The 25543-nt window shown below is 40.0% G+C and overlaps 1 protein-coding gene across 6 annotated transcripts in view; it reads right to left on the bottom strand.

Moving 5' to 3' along the window:
- Positions 1–25543, bottom strand: part of RGS7 (regulator of G protein signaling 7) — a 478754-nt gene that overhangs the window by 303203 nt on the left and 150008 nt on the right. The window contains exon 1 of one of the 6 annotated variants that reach the window (XM_039529561.1): positions 2273–2364. The exons of the other annotated variants lie outside the window; for them this stretch is intronic. The gene's annotated coding sequence lies outside the window, so the exon portion shown is untranslated. Of the gene's footprint in view, positions 1–2272; positions 2365–25543 lie in introns of those variants that run through there. 6 annotated transcript variants of the gene reach the window in all.

The following is a 25543-nucleotide window of genomic DNA, read 5'->3' as shown; positions in this document are numbered from 1 at the left end:
ATTTTTGTGGGTCTTCTCTAAACTTTCTCTAATTTATCTACATCTTTCCTGAAATGTGGCACCCAGAACTGGACACAATACTCCAGTTGACACCTAATCAGCACAGAGTAGAGCAAAATAATTACTTCTTGTGTCTTGCTTACAACACTTCTGCTAACACATCCCAGAATGATGTTCACTTTCTTTGCAATAGTTTTACACCGTTGACTCATATTTAGCTTGTGATCTGCTATGACCCCGCGATCCCTTTCCACCATACTCCTTCCTAGGCAGTCATTTCCCATTTTGTATGCGTACAACTGATTGTTCCTTCCTAAGTGGAGTACTTTGCATTTGTCCTTATTGAATTTCATCCTATTTACTTCAGACCATTTCTCCAGTTTGTCCCAATCATTTTGAATTTTAATCCTATCCTCCAAATCACTTGCAACCCCTCCCAGCTTGGTATCGTTCACAAACTTTATAAGTGTTCTCTGTATGCCATTAGCTAAATCATTGATGAAGATATTGAACAGAACCAGACCCATACTGATCCCTCTAGGACCCCAGTTGATATATGAACCACTGATAACTACTCTCTAGGAAAGATTTTCCAAGCAGTTATGTGCCTACCTAGGTTGTATTTCCCTAGTTTGTTTATGAGACGTTCTTGTGAGACAGTATCAAAAGCCTTAGGCCATGTTTATATGTACACTATTACAGCTATGCTGATGGGAGAGAGCTCTATCAGCATAATAAAACCACCTCCGTGAGTGGCAGAAGCTATGCCAGCAGGAGAAGCTCTACTGCCAAATTATGGCTGTGCACATGAGCATTTATATTAGTGCAACTTATGTCACTCAGGGGGTGTTTTTTCACTCCCTGAGTTACATAAGTTATACCGACATAGACTGTAGTGTAGACATAGTCTTACTAAAGTAAAGATATACCACATGTACCACTTCCCTCCCATCCACAAGGCCTGTTACCCTGTCAAAGAAAGCTATTAGGTTGGTTTGACATGATTTGTTCTTGACAAATCCATGCTGACTGTTACTAATCACCTTATTATCGTCTAGGTATTTTCAAATTGATTGATTATTTGCGCTGTTATCTTTCAGTGTACTGAAGTTAAGCTGACTGCTCTGTAATTCCCCAGGTTGTCCTCATTTCCCTTTTTATATCATCAATTAACTATTCCAAGAAAATGCTTTTCACATCCCAGCAAAAGACTAAAGCAGGCAAACAATATACCACAGTCAACTTGTAGCTATACTGTTAGGGAAGCTCTTTCAAGGCAACAAGAGATGAAAGGCAAAAAAATATAAAATGTAATAAGAATTAAAAAAAAACTCAGTAACCAATGCAAAGGAGTAAGGAAGCATCACATATACTGTGTCATTACCATGCAAAATGCTTCATAAGTAATTGGTAGTGCCTCAAGATGTGAACTTTTCAGAAGCTAAGTTGCATTAGATCTGATCAATATTTAGATGGGAGACCTCCAAAGAAAACCCAGAGTTGTGGAGAAAATGGTGGTGAAGATTTATTAGAAGGCACTCTTTCTTCAGTCAATGCCCCCAGATGGTATTAAAGTGCAGTGTTATTGGATGATTGATTAGATTTGAGAGGTGAAATCTTAGTGCTGTGTGATCTACAAAAATAAATTTTCCATTTTAAGCCATTACATCCTTACATTTCAATTGGAGACAGCATTCTTCTGTCTGTTGCAAGCCATTATGTACTACTGCTTACATGTTTTTAAATCCTTTGGGATGAAAGGTACTATATACATGTTGTCACATCTGATTCCTCCGATCCAGAATACCAGTTACACCAAGAGAATTATTAGTTTATTCTAGAGGGTAGAACTGAATTTGATATATATTCCCACCAAAAAATTCTGTTTTGTTTATATGGAGTGGTTTGGGCTAAGAGTTGCCTCCATGTTCCCCTAACATAAATATAATGGTACATGTCATTCTACAGGGCTGGTTAATATTAGGCTTCTTTCCTGCTCCATACTTATCGATTCCACCCATCCAGTGAAAGAAATCCCTCATACTTACAAATTATGGGATATGTACGAACCACAACCAATAGCAGCACTGCCATCTTTACGGGAAGGAACACATGGGGTAGAAATACCTCAATGTTTATATAAATATTTTACTGGCCTTTGGTAATCCTTGTTAGAGAACCAGATTTAGACAAAAGCAAGTTAGACTGCCCCAGCTTTCCCAAGCACTCTTCCTCCACCCAGCAAGTCTAACTACACCACAAACTAGCTTACCTTGGTGTTCAGCTCTAACCTGACCTTGTAGATGGTTAACACAGGTGAATAAAACAAGCCTCTCGTGCTCTGAAGATCCCTAGAGGACACATTTCTAGGTTCTTCAGCACCTAACTGGTGTTTTCCTTCATCAAAGATTCAATTAAAATATCATTGTTGATCATTAAAGACTATTGCAGTGATTCTAAACTTTCCTTTTCCAATAGCCCTGAGCCCTTCATGATGGATTGGCTGTTATTCCTACCACCCAAATCCATTTGTGCTATCTCTGTCAGGACTAAGGCCCTGCAGCTGTGCCCACTCAGTCTCCTGACTGCCTAATGAGCTCAACTGAGCTGCATCAGCTAGACTAAGTGACAGAATGTGTCACCTGATTGGCTGAGGAAGCTGGCTGGCTTACTCTTAAGCCCAGCAGAGGCAGTAGTTTGCTGGCTGTTCAAAGCATTTGCCCATGGCTGTGACAACTCTTCTGCATGCTTGTTCCCAGCCTTGCTCTAGTACCGCTCCTGTCTCAGACTCAGCCATGCCCCTACTTGGCCTCATTTCTGGTAACCCAGTTCTGACCCTCAGCTCTGATTCCTGATTCTAGCTCTTACCCTGGGCTCCAATTCCTGACTACTGATGTTTGCCCTAATCACTAGTCCTGTCACCTGCCCTAACCACTAGGTCTGACCACACATGTCCCAGTGTCTGACAATTTAAGCAGCCAAACAAAAACAGTCCAGCCTCGTGGCTACAATGGATCCCTCCCAGACTAATACTTCCCTGCTGGAGATAGTGGGTGTCTCACAGACCTGGTAGGTCCAGGTTACCACTGGGAAAGTGCAAAGCAAAGAAAAATACCATGCTTCCAGAATTAAGAAGGTGCTCAAGTTACATATTATTTTGCTGTCCTTTTCTAAAAAAATATTAACATAGGAGATACTGAATGGACTGATATGATACTCTGTATTCTCCTCTATTTCTTCTAAAATTAATGACCATCTCCATTGATGGTTTAACAATATAACAAAATTTTGAAAATAGTAAAATATAATTTACACAGCCCTTTTTAAAAATCTTAAAAGTTTTACCAATAAAAGTAGAGACTACTATCTCAACAAAATCTCTCTTTGGAGTTTATTCACAGAATGAAGGGATGAAATGAGGATATTAAAATAAATGTTAGTGTGTGCAGCCCATGGATGTTTTCAATAAAATTTAATCCAGTAGGAGAAATGGGCAGTACAAAATGCCTGGTTAGAAAAATGCACACAGTGAAGAATACTGAGGGAAGTACATTGGAAAGACTAAACTGTGATTAGATGAACCAAAATGAGATATTCTGATCAAACATATGGAGATACTGATTAATCCATTATCTGGATACTAAAAATAATTTATTATTTCTATTGAGTAGGTGAAAAGAACTATATGAAACTTCTTCCAGATTATATTCTTATGTTTTCCTTTTATGCTTGAAAGACATTAGTTCTTTTATTTATAAGCTTTCACTAGAAAAGAATTTTAAAAGGATATGCAACCTTTGTTTGCCTGAGGACCACAGATTAGCAAAGAATTTTAGGAAATAACATGCAAGTACTAAAGCAGACCACCTAACGCTGTAAAAAAGAAAGCCTTCAGCAACCTGTATGACTAACCTGATCCTGCAGCCCTCATTCAGGCAAAGCTCCAATTAACTTTATTAGTTTGGCTTATATAAGATGCAAATTAGAAAGACAGGATCTCTGCTCCAAAGAATTTGCAGACTGAATTAGAGCAATATGAAGAGGTCAAAGTAAAAGAGTATGGAAGCAGGGTAGGGAAGAATAGATGGGGTAACATCAGTAAGCTTATTTTTACTACGTAAGCTCTAGCACAAAGCAGAGTATAAAGGAGGGTGGAGCCTTATGTGTTTGGTGTTTATTTGTTCAGTTTTTTAATAAAAGATGCCTTCATTGACTCATGTAGGTTCTATAGCAGAAATTGGTTTTAAGAAGCAACATGAATGAGAAGAACTTCTCCTTGTGGACCTACACAGGAAAGACATTCCAGGAGCGTGGGGCAGTGTAAAAGGAAGCACAAATATGGTTCTGGGAGAAGTGAGGGAATGGGGTCCCTAGTGTTATCATCTGGTAGAAATTCCCATAGACTCCATTAGAATCCTTCACATAGTTGTTCTTGGTTCCTATTTGCCTGGTATTGGTTTCAGCTGAGAGACCAATGACCCCCCAAACCTGCCATTCTGTTCCAAAACTAGCTGGCCAGTTGGAAGCCAGGCAGGCCACATATAAAATTTCCACTGAAAATTCCATTGTGGTAGTTAACATTCATGGTACAGGTACTAGTACTGTACTTGTAGGCGTATTCAGAATAGGCATCTACTGGAAAAGCAGTCTTGAATTTAAAGGAAAACCATAATATCCTGCAAACTATATTATAGAACATAATTAAAGCAAATGCAAGATGTTATTTCCTAAAATATTGTGTCTAAGTAAAAAAAAAGAAACAATCTGACATAAGTTTACTTTTGCTTTTTCAATATAGATTGTAGACTTTGGTAAAAAAGCAGCTGAGTGCTTACAACTCCCAGTGACCTCGGTGCTCAGCAACTCTCTGGATCAGGCCCCAGGGAAAAAGAATATGTTGATGTTTTCACACATTTATAGCAACTATTTTAAGATATTGCAACTGATTTACTTTTGTAGAGCAGAACTCTGTTGTCTACATTTCACAGTCTGCCAAATGGTTCTCAAACAGTGCCTATTTCTTTATTTTGGCCCCAGTTCAGCAAAGTACTTAAAGAAATACCTAACTTTAAGAAAATGCTTACATCTGTCCCTATTCAACAGAGCACTTGAGCACAAGCATAACTTCAGACATGCACTCTAGTGCTTACAACTAAGCACCTGCTTAAGTTCTTTGCTGAATTCACCTTTACCACAGGTATAAAAAGCTTTTTGACATTGTCTTTGTTTTACCTGCTCCAGTGAACATGAATAATTCCTCTGCACACTAGATGCCAAAATTATAATCATCTTTAAAACCAAAGTGAAGAAATAAATCTATTCTAGAACAATGAATATTTTCTAAAAAAGAGTCTTATTTTAATGCAGAAAAAGGCATACGGCACTGAGATCCGACAACATAATTTACCATCGTCAGTTAAAAATCACATTATTTTGTTCTCAGAGCCAAATTGTCCTAGCTGCAGGGCAGGTTCTTTAAACAGTCGTAATGAGGCAGGCACAGCCATGAACAGCAAAGCAGTTATAGGGCACCTGCTGTGTAACCTACATGCCACTCACAGAATATGCTCCTATTAAGAGTCAGAATAATCTGCATGGGGTATATATACTAGCCATTGATAGGTATGTAGCTACAAACCATAAAGCTCAACCCTTAGGCCACATCCTGTAATACTTCACTTAAACTAATCTCTCTGTGACCCAAAGAGCAATCTCCCTGTGAGTCCTCCCAAGGCCAGGAAAGGCATAGCCAATATACCCAGCATTTCTTAGCAAGCTTTTTAGACTGGGGAGGGAAGGGGCTGTCATGCTACATAGGAAGTTTAATTTAATTGCACTGAATTTATTTGATATGCTTGTACTGCACCCGTAAAATGTAAAACAAATTCTCATTGAAAAACTCTCTTGAAATATGTAACATTAACAAACTGCTTTAGCTCTGATACAGAACTCAAGAGCCTATACTTTTAAAAGATACTGATGAATTTTAAATGGACATAATGGGCTTGATTCTCTTCTTGATTACACCTGGTCTATACCAGTGTCATTTCAGCTAAAGGCAGTTTCATCAGCACAAAACCTATAAAATTGTGTGGAGACTCAACCTGCTGAATTCTGTTTCTTTTTTTAAAAAAACAGTCTAAGCATCTGACTAAGAACTGCTGAGCTCAGTTCTATGCACATTAATTCTGATTTTTCAGTGTTTTTCATAGGGAAAAATAATAAATATTCATCTCGTCACACCAAAATTTTGCTTCTCTTTAGAGTTACATCCTTCCATCAAGTTGTGATTGCATATGCAAGTGACCAAGGATCTGAACCTGCAAAGACTTGTGCATGTGCTTACCTTCATGCACTGTGAGCTCCTCCAGAGAAGTGATTGGGTCAACTCACAGTGTGCAAAAGTTATGCACGCCTGTAGGTTTTTGCAGGATTGGGGTACAATGCATAACCGTGTGGTCATGCCTCAGAGTTTTTCCTCTCCAAACAGAAAGGAGATACATATATACAGATAGTGTGGCTTTGGGCTTTGACTTGGTTTGGTTTTATGTTTGGTGTCTGTCTTCCTTCCTACAATAATTTCATATGTAAACAGCCACCTATTTACATGAACGTGTGTGCGATGATGATCGCACACAAACACAAAGTCACAGTAGTGAGAGGATCTAAAACTGATCCGAAGCTGGATGTTGATATAATCAGAACTGTTTGGCATTTACCTGTTAGTGGGGGATTTCCCCTCATTATTATTTTAATGAGACAAAGCAGTAATGTAAAGTCTAAAAAGATCAGTACACAAATTAGATTTCCTTCCCTCCATTTGAGTTTTTATTTATTTTGTTACAATAAAGACATATTTATCACCAGCACTTTTATGTCTAACTTGTTGTTACAAACGAATGTATTAACTCTCTCACTATGTGTTATCTGCTTCTCATCACCATATTATCTGAGTGCCTCACACTCTGTAGTGTATGTACCCTCACAACACCCCTTTGAGGTAGGGAAGTACTATTATCCCCATTTTACAGTAGGGAAACTCAGGTACAGAAAGTGTAGAATTGTAACCATAGTGGTGGGAAGGGTAAACCATACTGAGTATAATCCTATCTGAAACTGCAAGCCCATCCCACCACTGTGGCTACTCTTATATTTTTAGCATGCTAGGTGGGTATATCTACTTGAGAATACCCTGTGACTTGCCTACAGTCAGATGGGATGTCTGTGGGAGAGCAGGGAAATAAACCCATGTCTTATGAGTCCCAGACTAGAACTCTAAACAATGGTCCATCCTGCCTCTCTAGGAAAAATACAGATGTGAAAAAAATGAAGTAGAACATTAAGTGATTTGCTCAATGCAGCTGTGTGAGTCATCATCAGATGTGAGTTGTTAGCTGCTGACTTGTTTCTTTTAATGGAAAGATTCTATCTGTCCCTCTAATGGAACATAACCCTCCAAGTTGTCGAAGATTATTAGTTACATAGTACCATAGATGTGCCTGGTGCTTAACTGACACTAAGAGAGGGTTTGTGATTGGAAACCTCAGAGTCTAAGCTCAACACAGAACAGATGTGAACAAACTCTGGGGAGAAAGAGGAATAAAACAAATCCAGGGGATAAAGAAAACTACTCCTGAGAGGACATTAGTTACCAAGAAATCAGAATATGGTATGGTTTTTATTTAATGTATCTTTATAAAAGATATAATATACTCAGAAATAAGGGGGAGCAGACATGAGGAGGACATAGTGCTAGAGCTGATATAGGTGATGGAAAGTAATGGTGCATTTTAAGGTTCTCAGTTATAGGCTAGTAGAGAGAGTTGCTAACTTTGGGATGAAACACCCACACACTTTCAAAAAACAAGTGGTTGAGGTGCACAGCTTATTCTCATTGTTCCTGCTATTGGATCAGTTTTCAAAAACTAAAGCTGTCTTTTGAATAAAAGAGGGAGAAGGAAAGAAATCTTCTTCACCCATTTATTGTCTGGAAAACAGTGCCCCCAGTAGGCAGTCCTATCAACAAGTAATAGCATCAGTATACAGCTATAGAATCTAAGAGAATTTATTATATTACACAAACATGTCTCTACTCGGACACCAGTTATTTTAGTATGTTGACCTGGCATGAAAACAGACCTGGTTCATCAACCCTGCACCTTCACATTCCTATACCCAGTGCTGTCACATGCTTTTATGAGAGCATGTTTTGTCCCACTGTAGATGTGTAACTGTAAGGGTATAGGCGGTCTGGCCTAGAGGACACACATCAGGAAGGTTGGTTAGTGAGCAGGGGTCAGAGGAATCACTAGAGCCAGGTTCAATAAGCAAGAGTTGGGGACAAAGTCAGGCTGGTGTCAAAGACTAGAGGTAGTATCAGGAGGTCAGAGTCAGGATGATAATCAGACTGAGATCTGATGCTGAAGATCAGGAAACATGGTGAGGTCTGGAGTCACAGCTGGCCAGTGTCCTTGGGCACCTTGCACAGTTAGATAGAGTGCTTGGCCAGAGGGCCGCAAAGTATTGTCACACTGGGTGTCTTGTGCGGTACTTCCTCCAGCACCTACTCTCCACAGTGTTTCCTAACAGTGGCTCTACATGACCTCCTAGTAGCACTGTGGGCACATCAGCTGTCCAAGGCTCTGTAGACCTGGGTTCTAATCCCTGGGTCCTTACAGTAAGCCTCATTGGTCATCTGACCTAGTGACATGCTAGATAAGTGTCATCTCACTACAGCAGGACTTTTCACTACAGATACTTGGTCAGGACAAGATTTTACCACATGCTGTGGATGTATTCATGACATTTACAATATCACTAGAGACCTCACATATGCTACAGAAGCAGCATTTCATCATGAGAAAAAAAGCATGAACAGATATAACTGCCAAGAGGCCACTGGCAAACTGTCATAGGCAAGACCTGATCAACACAGACATTGTTGAAATTCAATACTACCAAAACCGGGTGTACAGTCAAACTTTTCTGAGACCATAATATACTACCAGCTCTGGATGTCTGATTAGATATAACTAACATTCATTTTCTTCAAAAATGTAGAGGTAAATTGGTTCATTTTTATACATGACTGCATATTTTTCTCTCCCAAAGTTAGTCTGTTTGAAAATCTGTGTTTAGAGTCATAACACAGTACAGAGTTGTATGGTGTGCCCAGAATTTTTTTTAGCAAAAGATATTTCAAATACTTTGTGATGATGAGTGATATTTGTTTTGTGTAATGAAATGATTAGGTCTGCTGCCTAAAGAAGTCTTGTGAACACAATGTTAGCTATCAATGAGTATTTGTCCTTATAGTTAAATCAATTAATGGATATCCTAGTATGCAAAAATGTGTTTAAAATAAAGGCTATAAAATGATAAAGACATGGTGTTTCAAAAAATGCTATGTGCACACTTTAGACTTGTGCTGCATAGATGATGCACAGGCTTGGAATGATGTTAGTTTTGAGAGGCTAGCTAAGGAAAAAAACAGCCATAACAGAGTGAGACAGAAATAGAGAGTCTAAACAAAATATGAGTTGGATGTGAATGGACAAAACATGGAAGAGTAATCAGCAAAAGATGTTAAGATGGTCTAAGATGGAATTGGAAAGAAACGCCAGACAGCCACTGTCAATGAGTTTAGAGATGAAAAGGAGAAGAGAGTTGATACAGTATCTTGAGAGGCAAGTCTAGCCATGAGAGAGTTATTGAAAATAGGAGACACTAAACACTGAATGTATTGGGAGGGGAAAGAACCAGAAGCAAGTGAGAGTTAAAGACAAGGGTAAGGGAAGGAATGAGTATGGGTGTGAGGAAGATCAGGAGATGATATTTTATGATGAAGTCACTGGGGCAGGAAGAGCTAGAGGAAGAACACCAATGAGAAACTTCATAAATAAACTTTACTAGATAGCTTGGCCAAGAGGTGTCAAAGTGTCTCTCTCTCTGTGTAGAAAGCATGAAAACAACCTACTTATATCTGAAGGCTGTAAATGCCAGAGAGAGAGGAATTACTTAGAGTGGTACCAGAAGATGTAACTAGAAGTATTTCAGATGAAAAATGGAAAATTTAAGCTCAATAGTAGGAAAATCTTCCTCACTGACATTTATCTGTTGTGTAATATCTGTTCGTGAGATATGATGGAAGCCCAGCATTTGAGATCTTTAAAAGAAGACTGGACTAGAAAAGATTCTGTTATGAAAAATTCATGAACTTGGTACCATTCCCTTGTTCTAAATAAAAATGAACTTATTTGTGTCTCAAAAAATTCCAAAAAATATACAGGATGTTTTCATTAAGATGTTAAAGATACTATTCTCTCTAGTGGTATCCCTCCCATTTACTGCTACATTATATCACAATGATGGAGGAAATTATTTCTAATCACATTTTCTTGCAAGTCCAATGATTAAATAAGAATGTACGCATTTCCCAGGAAATCATAACAGTTTGTTCCCCTACAGCCAGAACAATAGGACTAAACACCAGTGCTCCCTTTGCAAAAGAAAGATCAGAAAAAGTAAATTAAAACCCAAGAGAAAATAAAGAAAAGCACCATATAAACTGGTCTTGTATAATAGGCCTCCAAAAATATTATGCTTTCTCTATTGACAATCCTGAATATCTCCGGAAATATTACACACATTCATAACCAAATAAAAGTAGAAGTCATTCTTTGTTCATCTTCTAGCTATAATGCACATACATGAAAATGAGAAATGAGATCTAGCTGCAAGGTTATTGGATTCACCACCACATCCAAATCCCAACTTCCTCAAAATGTAAGGATATCTGGAGCAAGGACTTTGATGTAACCCATTAAAGGTGGTAAAAAAGACAAACCAACTGATTAATTGTTTGACAGCCTGAATATTTGGCATACTATTGCTCGATAATGCCAAATATTGAGTGAACTCCTCATGAGAAATAGCTACTATCTATATACACACACGGGCACTTTTATGTCTTGAATGTGTCTCATTTCTTTTTTTTAATCTAAGTAGGCTACTTGCCAACTACATTTCCATGGCAAAATGAACAGCATTTTTGTTAGTCTGAAAGACCTGCAATAATTGCCTAGGCCCTAGAACCAATACATGTTCATGTTCTGGCTAACAAACATGGTAGAAATCTGTTAAAAACAAGTGGTGATTAAATACAGAAGATTTCAGTTAGAATGAGTCACAGCCTCTCAAGGCTGCTGCTTTAAAACTGAGTTTTATTCATTTGCATCAATGAAGAGTTCCAGGGCTGCCCAGAGGATTCAGGGGGCCTAGGACAAAACAATTTCAGGGGCCCCTTCCATAAAAAAAAGTTGCAATACTACAGAATACTATATAGAATGCAAATTGTCCCACTTGCTCCCCGCCCCCCCCCCCCCAGAAAAAATAAACATTTAAAAACCTTCCGCATCTCAGCGCAAACCCAGTTTTGAGAAAAGTTCTTTTCAAGTCACCTTTACAAGGTATCACTGGTTCTCAGCATCAGCTAGTGCTTAAAGGCACTAAAAAGCTCATTAAAAGGGTTGAACAAATATTTTCCATCAAAACTTTTTTTGAATCAAAAACTAGGGGTTTTTAAAAAGCAGAAAAAAATCACAGACAATATCTGCTTTCCTTCAAAATTTGTTGTGTTTTTTTCAATTGAAAAGCTGAAATTAGTCTGCCAAAACCTGAACATGGTTTGGGGTTTCAAAAGTGTGTGGCCAAATATTTGCTGCTTGTTGTGTCTGACTGTTTAAAGAAACAATAAAAAAATTCTGCTTAAAAAAAAAAATCCAAAACTTTTGAACCACCTCAGCTTGTAACCAAACACCTGAGCCCATCCAGTCAGAGATTTTTCCAGGTTTCTGATACTCTGCTGGCTTCCTTGACTCATATCTGTCTCCATAACTTTGGGTTCATTTAGGTTAGAACATAAGAACATAAGAATGGCCATACTGGGTCACACCAAAGGTCCATCCAGCCCAGTATCCTGTCTACCGACAGTGGCCTATGCCAAGTGTCCCAGAGGGAGTAAACCTAACAGGTAATGATCAAGTGATCTCTCTTCTGCCATCCATCTCCACCGTCTGACAAACAGAGGCTAGGGACACCATTCCTTTACCCCTCCTGGCTAATAGCCATTAATGGACTTAATCTCCATGAATTTACCTGTTTCCTAGAGACTGGCTCCATGGGGTCCCTCACAAAGTGGAGATGGTTACTGTGGGTTTGTCTTTAGTATAACTTATGTACATACTCCACAAACTGAGCATTTGAGCTTGTTCCAGAATCTGGGATGAGCCTATGTTGTGAAAACTGAAATGCTCAAAATAGCACATGCATGTGAATGGACAGAGGGTGCTAAAATTAAATTAACACAGGGGTTCTCAAACTGGGGGTCGGGATCCCTCATGGGGTCATGAGGTTATTACTGGGACTTGCGGAGCTGCCAGCCTCCACCTCAAACCCTGCTTTGCCTCCAGCATTTATAATAGTGTTAAATATATAAAGAAGTGTTTTTAATGTATAAGGGGGGGGGGTCGCACTCAGAGGTTTGCTATGTGAAAGAGGTCACCAGTACAAAAGTTTGAGCACCACTGAATTAACCCCTCTGGAGCCACGGGGAATGCAGGGGAGGGTGGGGGGGGTCTCCTTTGGTAGGGTTGGGAAGGAGGTAGGTGGTGTAGGATATTGCTCTTCTCATGTGATCCCTCCCCTATGGCTCTCTTGGCTCTATCACTGTTAATCTAAAGTGGCTAATTTTAATGAAGCTACCCTCCCCTGACATGAATCTCCCTATGGCACTGAAATTAAATGTAGACTATAATTTGGCATTTGAGAAGTGAAAGGGATGGTAGCCCTAAGGGAAAAGATAACAGCTTGACTCTTTGTGTTAAATAGCTGTCTGCAAGCCTCAAACTGCTGAATGAGCTTTAGGGTAGGGAAGGCTGTGCCTCCCCAAACAGCCTGGCCCTGCCCCTATCTGACCCCCACCCAATTCCTGCCCCCCGACTGGCCCCCCTCATCCCCGACCCATCCTGCTCCTTGTCCCCTCACCGCCCTGACTGCCCCAACCCCTATCCACACCCCCCGCCAAGTCCTACAGACGCCCAGAATGACCATGATCCAACACCCCGTTCCCTGTCCCCTGACCACCCCCTCAGAACTTCTGCCCCCTCCCTGTCCCCTGGACTCCCTGCCCCTTATCAAACCGCCTGGGACTGACCCCCTTACCATGCCACTTACCCCCACCTCCCCCCTCTCCCAAAGCCTCAGCATGCCGCGTCCAGGAGTGGCCCTGGACAGCGCTGCAGCAGCATAGCTCCATGGGACCTGAGCTCCTGCTGCTCGGCCCGGAGCTCTGCCCCCTTACCACACGGCTCTGAGCGGGAGAAGCTCAGGCCCCGCTGGAGCCATGCTGCTTTAGCGCTGTCCAGGGCTGCTACTGGATGCGGCGCGCTGAGGCGCCGGGGGATGGGGGAAGGCGGAGGCGGGGCTGGGGGGAAGCCTCAGACATTATCATGGGGGCCCCTGTGGGGCCTGGGGCCTGGAGCAAATTGCCCCACTTGCACCCCACTCTGGGCGGCCCTGAAGAGTTCCACATATCATAACATTTCAGTACACAACTGTCTCTGTGACCCAACTTTTTACATATTGCCTGATCAGCTTCTTGTTTGATTGGTAACATCAAGTCACCAATTAGTCCTTTACAACTTATCTTTCACACAATTGGCATCGATTTTGTTTTGTTTTGTTTCACTAAACATCTGTTAGGCATGTCTAGTATTCATGTGCAAATTACATTTCCTTCGAATCACAATCGTCTAAGATTATGTCATTAACATTATTTAAATTCAACATGGGAGGTATTTCACTGTGCTGAAAAAGAGTTATCACATTCTGTCTACTGATGAGTAACCCCCTTTGCCATTCACCTCAGTAGCAGTTTCATAGCTTATAAAATGTATTTATTACATTAATAAACTCTACCAAAATTGTTAAAGCTTTTTCTAGAACTTAACTTCAACTGCTATTCATATTTTTCCAGTCAGGGTCAGTCCGTAGAGACTGAGGTCAGTCCTAGAGTATGGCAAATTATCCAGCAAGTTTAGCCCTTTTTCCCCATCTCAGAATTATCCAAGCACATTAACTGATTCATTGTGCACAATTGTTCAACCTTAGTTTGAGAATAAATGTTGGTCTATGATTTAACAAAATTTGAGTATTCCCTATTCGTGTCATGTAATTTTTCACATGATTACAGAGTTTTATTTCTGATCTCTAATTAATCCTATGCATGGACCCTAAAGTTCACCATGGCCAGCTAACCCTTTCATAAGCTTCATTTTTTTCTGTACTAGGTGCTAAATGGACTACAAGTTTTAAATCATGTTAATCAACATATGTCAGCTAATGTGCTTTCTAAACACAACTCATTTTCCCAGTGTAGACATAGTTCAAGGCACTTTCAAGGGCTTCCCTTGAATCAGAGTCCTCTTGCACTTGATGCCTCATGGAAACAGACACATTTCCTTATGTAGACACTTGCTAAAATCTAATCCCTGTCAATGGCAAATATAATTTAACTTTGCCTCCTTCATGTAAAAGTGTAATTTTCACTCTGCTGCCACCTGAGACTTTTTTGGTACTTAAAAAATGTGGGCTTAAATATTCTCCAGTTCCATACTGATGAAGGAAATCTAGGCAATATTGGTCTAATTTCAAAGCATCTTGGTTAAAACACACCCTGAGCAGAGCAATGGATAAAAATCATTCTGTGACTAAACTATACAAATTTACATAAATCTTCTGGGAAGAGAGAGATTTGCTGCCCTTGGATCATATTTTAAATACAAAGATATATATTTACTTAGCAATGATCTGACCAGCTCAGCTAAATGCTCATAGGTAATAGAGTCCCTAGAGAAATATAAACACTTGCACTGAAAAGAACAGAGTTCTTCTTCCCCATCTAATATGAGGAAAAGATGTATTGTAATATGTTAGGTTTCAGAGTAGCAGCCGTGTTAGTCTGTATCCGCAAAAAGAACAGGAGTACTTGTGGCACCTTAAAGACTAACAAATTTATTTTAGCATGAGCTTTCGTGAGCATCCGAAGAAGTGAGCTGTAGCTCACAAAAGTTCATGCTAAAATAAATTTGTTAGTCTTTAAGGTGCCACAAGTACTCCTGTTCTTTTTGTAATATGTTAGGCACAAGAACAATGGATAGGTTTTCAATGTTGGCACTTTGTTAAGAATGAGACTATTCTTTAATAGGTTTTTTTATATATATTTAAAATTTAATTTGTTGTCATAGAGAGTAAGATGACTAATACTTTACTAACTTGCTTATTTCTGCTGCCTTATTTCTGGGGTTCTTGAGAAATACAAGATTAATTTAAGAGAAAGGAATAATGCTAATGATGTGGAAAGCTATGTTAGCAGAGTTTGAATAGTGTAAAAAATGGAAACAGAATGCCAGCAATTGATCAGTACCTATCATAACTATCTGGCTTTATGGTTTTGAATTTGTTGTGCTCAGAAATTAACAGACACAATATAAAGAAAATGTGGAATGTGAGTGTGACAGATATGGCAATTTCCTGCAAGTCCTTAAAAAAACTTATTGAATTAAATGTATGTAGTTTTGGAGTCTATTATATTACAAATGCAAAGTTTATGCATCATTGTGGAATTGTGTGAACTTCCACGGGGGAGGGAGATATGTGACAAACATAGATCCTGGGAAGTATTATGAGCTTCAAACAACTATTTGTAACAATGTGACAGCCAAGAATGGACTTTTGGAATAAACAAAGTTAAGTAGGTTTCCCAGGAAATCTCTAGGGGGAAGTGGATGCAAACATACCCCCTCAAGTTATGCAAAAACCCAGCCTTTTAAAGCTATGCCCTGAGGAAAGGACCTTTGTCTGCTGATTACCGGTTACATTTCAAAGGCCCAAACTGAATAAAGAAAGGACTCCTCAGATTCATTGATGTTCTTGTTCTAAGCAAAAGCTATAACAAATGTGTAACTACCGAAAAAACCCTTGGTGAGGTTTGAAAGGCTGATCACCTGCCATTTTTGGAGCGAGGTGGTGATCTCTGGTAAGCTTATTAGCATGTGTGTAGGTTCATTTATTGTTTTTACTGTTTTCTCTGTAATCCTTTCACTTTAACAATAATGTACTGGGCTATCTTGATTATCACTTCAAAAGTTTTGTCTCTTACTTAATTGGCCTCTCAGAGTTGGTAAGACAACTCCCATCTTTTCATGCTCTCTGTATGTGTGTATATATCTCCTCACTATACGTTCCATTCTATGCATCTGAAGAAGAGGGCTGTAGCCCACAAAAGCTTATGCTCAAATAAATTTGTTAGTCTCTAAGGTGCCACAAGTACTCCTGTTCTTTTTGCGGATACAGACTAACACGGCTGCTACTCTGAAACTCTTCTGATGGTCACCTAATTTTGAGCCTAAACTTGTTGATGGCCAGTTTATTGCCATTTGTTCTTCTGTCCACACTGGTGCTTAATTTAAATAACTCCTCTCCCTCCCTGGTATTTATCCCTCTGATGTATTTATAGAGAGAAATCATCTCTCCTCTCTGCCTTCTTTTGGCTTGTTTAGCCTAACCAAGCCCTTTGCATCTCCTCTCATGAGGCACGTTTTCCATTCCTCGGATCATCCTAATAGCCCTTCTCTGTATCTGTTCCAGTTTGAATTCATCTTTCTTAAGCATGGGAGACCAGAATTACACACAGTATTCCAGATGAGGTCTCACCAGTGCCTTGTATAATGGCACTAACACTTCCCTGTCTCTACTGGAAATCTCACCTGATGCATCGTAGGGCAGCATTAGCCTTTTTCACAGCCACATCACATTGAGGCCTCATAGTCATCCTGTGATCAACCAACACATCCAGGATGGTGTCTGTGTAGGAGATGCACTGAGTTGACCTATGTATACTTTTATGATTGTGATGTCTGCTTTCAGAGCATACCAAGGGAGAATAAACTGCAGATGTTTTGTGTCAGTGCAACATCCCCAAGCTGTCTTGTTGGGGCTGCAGAAACTGTACAAACTAAGTAAAAGTGGTCTCAAAATGATGCATGAGCAGGAACATTTGGGAGGTACTTTATTGCTTTTTTTCTGGTATAGAGCTGCTACTACTCTAAATCTTCTGATGGGGAGCAAGGAGGTGTGTGTTCCACCAGGAACAGAATTTATACTGTTTATAGCATAGATCCCAGGGCAGCTGGGAGCTGTCATGTGTAATCAGTGGCAACTTTATAACAAAGAACCTTCTGAGCACTATATTAAAGACTGACTTAATAGTGTTGGGAAGTGAAATGTTAAGTGGAAGTGAAATCCAAAAAAACAAAAAGAATCTCAAATCTATAAACTGTTCCTATAATCCCTGATTTCTTGGCATCACTATGATATAATCTAGCCAAGATTCCTCACTGTTTCAAAGGGAACTGCGGCTCAAACAAAGGTTAGCCACTCTCACTATTACAATGATCGGATGCCTTCATGTCTGTGGTAGAAAGCTAGCAGGAAAAAAATGTCTGGTCCCATCTTTGGAAAATAATTGATCCTTGTTTTTTTTTTTTTAAATATATACTTGAAAAGACCCAAATAGGATTGCACAGAGATGGTTTAATAAAATATTTACAATGCCATTCACTTCTAGAAATATCATGTGCTAATTCTTCATGTCTGCCTAATAAAGCTGCCTTTTATCAAGTTTATTATCAGTAAATGATATGCACCAGTCTCAGAACATTATATGCTAAATTGAAAGAGCAATCTGGCAATTTCTGGGAAGCAACCAGAACAGTTTCTCAATTTATTAACATTCCAAAGGACACTGAAGATGCGGAAGCACTAAATATAACCTGCAGTGAGCACACCATTTTTATATTCCGGCTGTAAGGAAATATTCAGAATGGGTCTCTGAGAGGGTATTTAAACTGTCAGGTAGGAAGTGCTTTACTCTATTTTTCTGATCATTTAAACAATGTAAGGATATTTGCATGTCACCACCATATGGTCAAGGAGCTAGCTACTAATCACAGTGTATAAATATGGACTTGTATTAAATCATGGTAAGGAAGAGTGCTACAAAAATTCATAAGGATAAAATAAGTAGGGTTCTCTAGAAACTCTTCTAAAAACTTATATATTTGAATAGAGGATTCTATCCCTTCTATAGGTCTTTTGAACGATCCTTTATAAAGGATATAATCCTCTATTAAGTCTATAACATAATTTACACAACCTATGGAAAAGTATCTTTTCCTATTAAATTCTATAGGATTTGTTTCAAAAAGGCTGATTCTGATCTGGATCTTAAGAGGATTTTGTGGATTCCCAGGAAAACTCCTGAAGAGTGGGTGAACAGAAGTTCCTCTTCCTCATACCAGACAAACTGGTGGCTCCATTAACAACTTTAAACAATCTAATTATGAGAATAAACAGAAGAGGTCTCTCCACTCTCAAGATCTGGAAGGAGCTGACTAAAGAGGTTCACAGTACCTACATGCTAGCGTAGTGAGCTTCTCTCCAGTCCCAAGAAGAAGAATGGCTTCTCTCCAGTCCCAAGAGAGAGGAACCATTACACTCCTCTGGTGGGCTCAGCTAACCTTGTCCTACTCCCCTCACAGGAAGTGCAGGGGCAGGACCTAAAGTATAAGAGTAGGGCCCTTCAACTCAGTTGCAGCCAGACCAGGAATGGAAGCAGATGTCCCTCCCAGCATGCCAAGCCCTCAGCAAGGCCCAGGACCTGCCATGGAGCAGACCAGTGCCCTACTGGCCCAGGATATGGAAGGAGCCAGAACCCAAGCTCAGCAATGACAAAGCAATGCCAGCAGAGTCAGGTAGGAAGTAGCCCATGGAAATCAGACGTTGGTCTGGTTGTGCTGCCAGGACATGAGGCAGCAATCTTTTGTTTCCCGCTGAACCAATGTCGAGACCGCCAACCACCATCAGGGCTGGGGCTGGGACTCTGTAGTAGGTTGGGCCCAGGTCCTCCTGCCGCCACCTCACACCTGAGTTGGCTGCCTACGCACCCTCAGCCAGAGGCCTGCACAAGACTGTTGGTCTGCTCTGCCCCACCAGAGGTCCAAAGCTCAGACTGTTACTGCTTGCCCCAGCCAGCAGGCTGAAGGCTATGGATTATGTGTTTGCTCTGCTCTGCCCAGAGGGCCAGAGCCCAGGCTATTGTCACTTGCTGTAGTGATGCAGTTCCGGAGGAACCATTACAGCCAGGAATATGAGCTCTATGAAACCCAAATTGATATTTTTTTAATTGACTGCAGCTTTTTGTTAAATATAAGAGTAAAACAGGGTCAGCGATTCTAGCCTTTGCTAATTATTTATGCCTAGTAAAGAACCTAGACATGGGGAAAAAAACTAGACCTTTCCCCCACCATGAAGCCTCTGGCCTTGATTCAGGCAGATATTCAAGCAAGTTTGTAATTTTTATGCACATGATTAGCTCTACTGAAAAAAGGGAATACTTGTGCTCATGACTAAACCCATGTTTAAGCAAATTGCTGAATCAGGGCCTCAAAGAGTGTCTCTGTCCAGTTGTTCTGACCTCAGGCCTCCCACGAAGTTCCAAAGTAATAAGGCAGTGACCCTGAGCAACTTTCAATCGTGGCACACATGCACAGCTTCCGTTATACACAAGACTTAACAATATGTGTGCATGCAGTGTTGTTGTAACTATTTTGGTCCCAGGATATTAGAGAGACATGACCTGCAGAAGAGATCTGTGAAAACTTAAGAGCTCGCCTCTCTCACTAACAGACATTGCACCCCACACAGGCCTGGAAAGGGTTACAGTGCCCAGGTAGACCTATTAACTCTACAGGATGCACCTGAAAGGAACGCCAGGAAGCTGTCACTAGACAGGGGCTGCTACTGGGAAAAGCAGCAGTCACTCCCTGGGAAGAGGGAGGAGTGTTTGGAGGTGGTATTTATACCTGCAACTGTATTTTCCATTCCATGCATCTCCTGAAGTGGGTTCTAGCCCACGAAAACTTATGCCCAAATAAATTTGTTAGTCTTTAAGGTGCCACAAGGACTCCTCATTGCTTTTACAAAGGGAGCGGCAACTGACAGAAGCTGGGACTGGGATGGATCACTTGTTCTGTTTATTCCCTCTGAAGCATCCGGCACCAGTCATTGTAAGAAGCCAGGATACTGGGCTAGATGGACCATTGATCTGATCCAATTTTGCCATCCTTATGTTCTTATTCTTATTTCTCTTTTAATTTTTTGGGGGAAAAAAATCACATACCTTGCACAAGCCATACATTGGTGGGCCTGATCCAAAGCCCATTGAAATGAATAGTTTGTCTTTCCACTGACTTCAATGGATATTGGATCAGGCCCCAGTGTTCCACTAAATTTTAATAACATTAAAGTGGGTTTATATAACTGAAACTCCACAGATCAAAATACATGCAACTGCCTTTATATTTCAATGTACTTCCCTGCTATTTTTTATTTTTGTTCAGATAGAGTCTGGGACACCAAGGGCTGGTCCACACTAAGAAGCGGGGTCGAACTAGGGTACGCAAATTCAGCTACATGAATAACGTAGCTGAATTCGAAGTACCCTAGTTCGAACTACTCACCCGTCCAGACGCCGCGGAATCGAAGTCCGCGGCTCCAAGGTCGACTCCGCCACCGCCGTTTGCAGTGGTGGAGTACCGGAGTCGACCGCGGCGCTTCCGGAGTTCGAACTATCGCATCCACATTAGACGCGATAGTTCGAACTCTGAGAAGTCGAACTCACCGCGTCGACCCGGCTGGTTAGTGTAGACTAGCCCCAAGATTAGCTAGCCAATCTTCTACATTTTCTTATTAAAAAATACAAATACAAATTACAAATAAATATATATGCAAGTATAATTTCAAATACATGTAAAGGTGCAGTCATTATATATATATGCCCAACACCAGATATATGTTGTGCATTCATTTACCGTGCAATATATATATTGCACAGTACACACACACACACACACGGATATATATGTTGTGCATTCATTTACTGCCCAATCACACATTACTTCTACATCCAGAACTCCTATCCAAGTTAACCAGAAGAGTCATTGACATTACAAACATTTCAGACACTGAAGTCCATGGGACTCTGGGGTGTGCAGAGATTGCAAAACAATAAAATTATTTTCAGCGCAGGGTCCCCAACTGCCACCACAAAATATGGTCTAGAAAGCACTGGTTGTCATTTTATAATCAGAGAAGAACAATGCAATATGAATAAATAGATTGTTTCATGTCTTAGCCTTATGGAAGAGCAGAAAAGGAATGGAAGTCAACACAAGACTCAAATGCATTTGTTGTATATACCACAAAGAGAATTCACATGATACCTTTGTGATAGACAGAACAGTCTTCCTATCATGTTTGGTACACAGAATGAATATTATCATGGGAAAGAAATCCCCAGCAGAGACTTGACTTTATTTGAATATATTTTGAGAAATCTTTAAAAGGAAATGGCATTTTATTTGTTAAGAAGACCCCAAATTTGAGCTAACTTTAAATTATTATAAGCAGCTGGGAACGATCTCTGACATTGAGCTACCTGTTTTTAAAATATTTGTAATGTGGCTAAATTAAGAAATAAGTGACTGCTATTGGCTGTGGTAGCCACATATAACCAATTAACATTTCTCCCATAGGTGTACTGGCTTCTTTGGGGGTGTTTTTTTGGTACACAAGCAACATAATAAAATAGCCATGTTAATTTCAGCTCCATTAAAGAAACTTTGCACAAAATAAATGGTGTGTGAAATCCAACTTCTATTGATGTCAGTTGCAAAACTCCCATTGACTTCACTAAGGCCAGAATTTCATCCAACATAACATATTTTCACTGTGCCTTTTCAAAGGTTATGTGAAAAAAAAAAATGTTGGAGACTGGTGAATACTGCATGCATTTGCAATAAACTTAATCTAATGATTTAACTTGGTTACTTTTTTTTTTAAATGTCAATTTTTACCACTTTAGGATAGATAATCCCAACAGGTTGGACAGAAACAATAGTCAAATTGCAATAAAATCAGAAACACATTAGAACTTATACACATTGTAAAGTAAATTAATTGCAGATTGCTTCAGGTTTTAGAGATGTAACATTAAAGCTTAATAGGAACCCAATTTTTTCATATTTTATTTGACAGAAATGAGATGAGAAAGACTAATGAAAGTATCATAATGCTAATTACTGTAAGCACTGCACTTACTACCAATTAGGTATAAGGCAAACTGATTACAGCTGAACAAAATATGTCAAGAGACCACCAAAGTGAAAACAGGAACTGCCGATATGCCTTCACTAGAGAGTATTATGGTGAATACTGCATGCATTTGCAATAAACTCTGCAGATAGGGACTTGTTTTACTTCATTGCATTCACTGGAACATTTTGAATATATATGTCCAAATTCAGATCTAACATGATACAGAGCACTCAACAACCATACTCTAATTGAGCAAATTTCTGAGCAAGCTTTCACTTCTCCTTTTAGTTCTAACTGCAGTTTGTTACAGCACATCAGTTATTACAATTACACAAAAAGTCCAAGTCCTGGACAGAGTTGGCACCGGGGTTTGTAGCAGGGTTTGCTCTGTCCACATATCTATTCAAGGGACACTATCATTGGACCTAACCACATCAGCCACACCATCAGGGGCTCATTCACCTGCACGTCTACCAAGGTGATATATGCCATCATGTGCCAGCAATGCCTCTCTGCCATGTACATTGGCCAAACCAGACAGTCTCTATGCAAAAGAATAAAGGGACACAAATCTGACATCAGGAATCATAACATTCAAAACCAGTAGGAGAACACTTCAGTCTCTCTGGTCACTCAATAAGAGACCTCAAAGTGGCAATTCTTCAACAAAAAAACTTCAAAAACAGACTCCAACCTGAAGCTGCAGAACTGGAATTAATTTGCAAGCTAGACACCATCAGATTAGGCCTGAATAAAGACTGGGAGTGGTTGGGTCATTACAAAACCTAAACTTAATTTCCCCAATACTAATTTCTCCCTACTGTTACTCACACCTTCTTGTCAACTGTCTGTAATAGGCCACTCTCTTACCACTTCAAAAGTTATTTCTCCTCCCGTGGTATCCTGCTGTTAATTGATTTATCTCATTAGACTGACTTAACAATTGGTAAAGCAACCCACATCCTTTGATGTCTTTATACCTGCTCCTGTATCTTTTACTTCATACATCTGATGAAGTGGGTTCTAACCCACGAGAGCTTATGCCCAAACAAATGTATTAGTCTCTAAGGTGCCACAAGGACGCCTCATTTTTTTGCTGATACAGGCTAACACGGCTACCACTGAAACCTATTTAACTTTAGTGCACTCATTCTTATATCTTTAACAAGAACAAAATACTGTCTGAAAGAGAGCATGACACCAAGACTGAGATTTTACACTTTCAGTTGCAGCCCAGATCACAGTTTTGTAGATGATTCATAAACACCCGAGAAGAGGTGCCCATGTGTTCTAGTGGTTAGAATAAAGGATGAGGAGCCAGAAATACTCCGGTTCTAATCACAGCTGAATCACTGACTCAGTGGGTGACTGTAGGCAAGCTACTTGACCTCTTTGTGCAGCCTCTGACAACCTATTCGAAAATTAGATAAAGAGTGGAGGTCAAATGCATTCTTGGGCTAACTCCATTAAAGTCAACTGAGTTATAGCAGGAATTAATTTGGCCCCTGATGGCACTTAAAATCAGATAAGGTAATTTGAGCTCATATTTCCTTGGTAAGTAATTTATCATTACAAAATGAAGCAGGGTAGAATTATGATAAAAGAACTGACAAGCATCTGTCTTGCCCTGCAGGTGTCAGCTGGAACCACTCTAAAACTTAAAGGGTTCTATTTATAATCTAAAAGCAGCAGGTGGATAGAAGAAGCTTCACATCTAATTTTTCCTTACTTAGGGACACTGTCATAATATTAAGAATATTCACACATTTCACAGGGTACATTTCTTAGGGCAAAGGCTGCATCTGCCTATGAGTTGGTACAGTGCCTACTATAATAGGACTGATTCTAACTGGGGCCTCTGGGCACACTATCACAATACAAATAAACAGTCACTTCAATCCCCTTACATTTTAGTGACTTCCAGTAGAGGGACAGCCATGGCCTAATGACTAAAAACAGCCTTTATCCTTAATTATGTCTTCTGGGAGTGGATGGGTAGACTTAATACTTTAACCTTTTGGAGCAGGAGTGGCTGATACGGCTTCTCAGGTTAGCAGGTGGCCTAGCAAAAGGTAAGCGGTAACCACTTTCCTTCATCAAAGTGCAGCCATTTTCCTCTATCACTGTCTCTCCCTTATTCATCCATTTGCATATTTATACCACGACCATTACTATAGTATCTGACAGGTTTCAGAGTGGTAGCTGTGTTAGTCTGTATCAGCAAAAACAAGGAGGAGTCCTTGTGGCACCTTAGAGACTAACAAATTTATTTTGGCATAAACTTTGCCCAAATTAGTTTGTTAGTCTCAAAGGTGCCACAAGGACTCCTCATTGTTTTTGTATTATCCGAGTGTTCAAAAGTCATCATAAGTACAGTATGAATGCCTTGGACAATCTATTTTCTTCCCTGCTGGATACGCCAACATTGGCAACCATTGAAAACCAGCATAAACTTGAGCGGGATTTAGCCATTCCCATTTGAACTCTCAGATTTATATTCCCTTTGGCATATGTCATAGGTTTCACCCCCACTCTGGACTTTAGAGTACAGATATGAGGACCTGCATCTGAACCCCTAAGCTGAATTACCAGCTTAGATCTGGTTTTGCTGTCACCACTCCCAAGTACTAACTCCCTTCCCTGGGTAGTCTTGAGAGACGACATCACCAATTTCCTGGTGAACACCGATCCAACCCCTTGGATCTTAACACAAGGAGAATTTAACCATCCCCCTCTTTTCCCCCACCAACTCCCAGTGAGTCCAGATCCAATTTCCTTGGATCTTAACACAAGGAAAAATCAATCAGGTTCTTAAAAATAAGACTTTTAATTAAAGAAAAGAAAGGTAAAAGAAAAAAACCTCTGGGAGAGATTAGCATATCAGCTACTCTCACAGCAATAGACTCAAAACACAGAGGATGTTCCCCTGGGCAAAAACTTAGTACACAAAAGAATTCCCAATCTGATTATTCCTCTAATTGCACAAAGACAAAGTCACAAAAGAAAATAAACATAAACCTATTTATTCTTTTCTAAAACTTACTACTCTGATAAGAGCCTGGTTCCTTGATCTTTTCCACTCAGGCTGAAACTGAAACTGACCAAGACAAAGGCAGCTTCCCTCCTTCCTTTTGAAACATCCTGTCCCCCCATTGGTTCTTCAGGTCAGGTGTCAGCTAGGCTAGGTGAACTTCTTAACCCTTTACAGATAAAAGAGGCATTAACCCTTAACTTTCTGTTTATGACAGCATATATTATTTAGGGCTGT

The sequence above is a fragment of the Mauremys reevesii genome, linkage group 3 (assembly GCF_016161935.1).
Source record: "Mauremys reevesii isolate NIE-2019 linkage group 3, ASM1616193v1, whole genome shotgun sequence".
NCBI classification, from domain to species: Eukaryota; Metazoa; Chordata; order Testudines; family Geoemydidae; genus Mauremys; species Mauremys reevesii.
The sequence above is the reverse complement of the archived record's forward strand: the minus strand, read 5'-3'. Positions and strand labels throughout refer to the sequence as shown.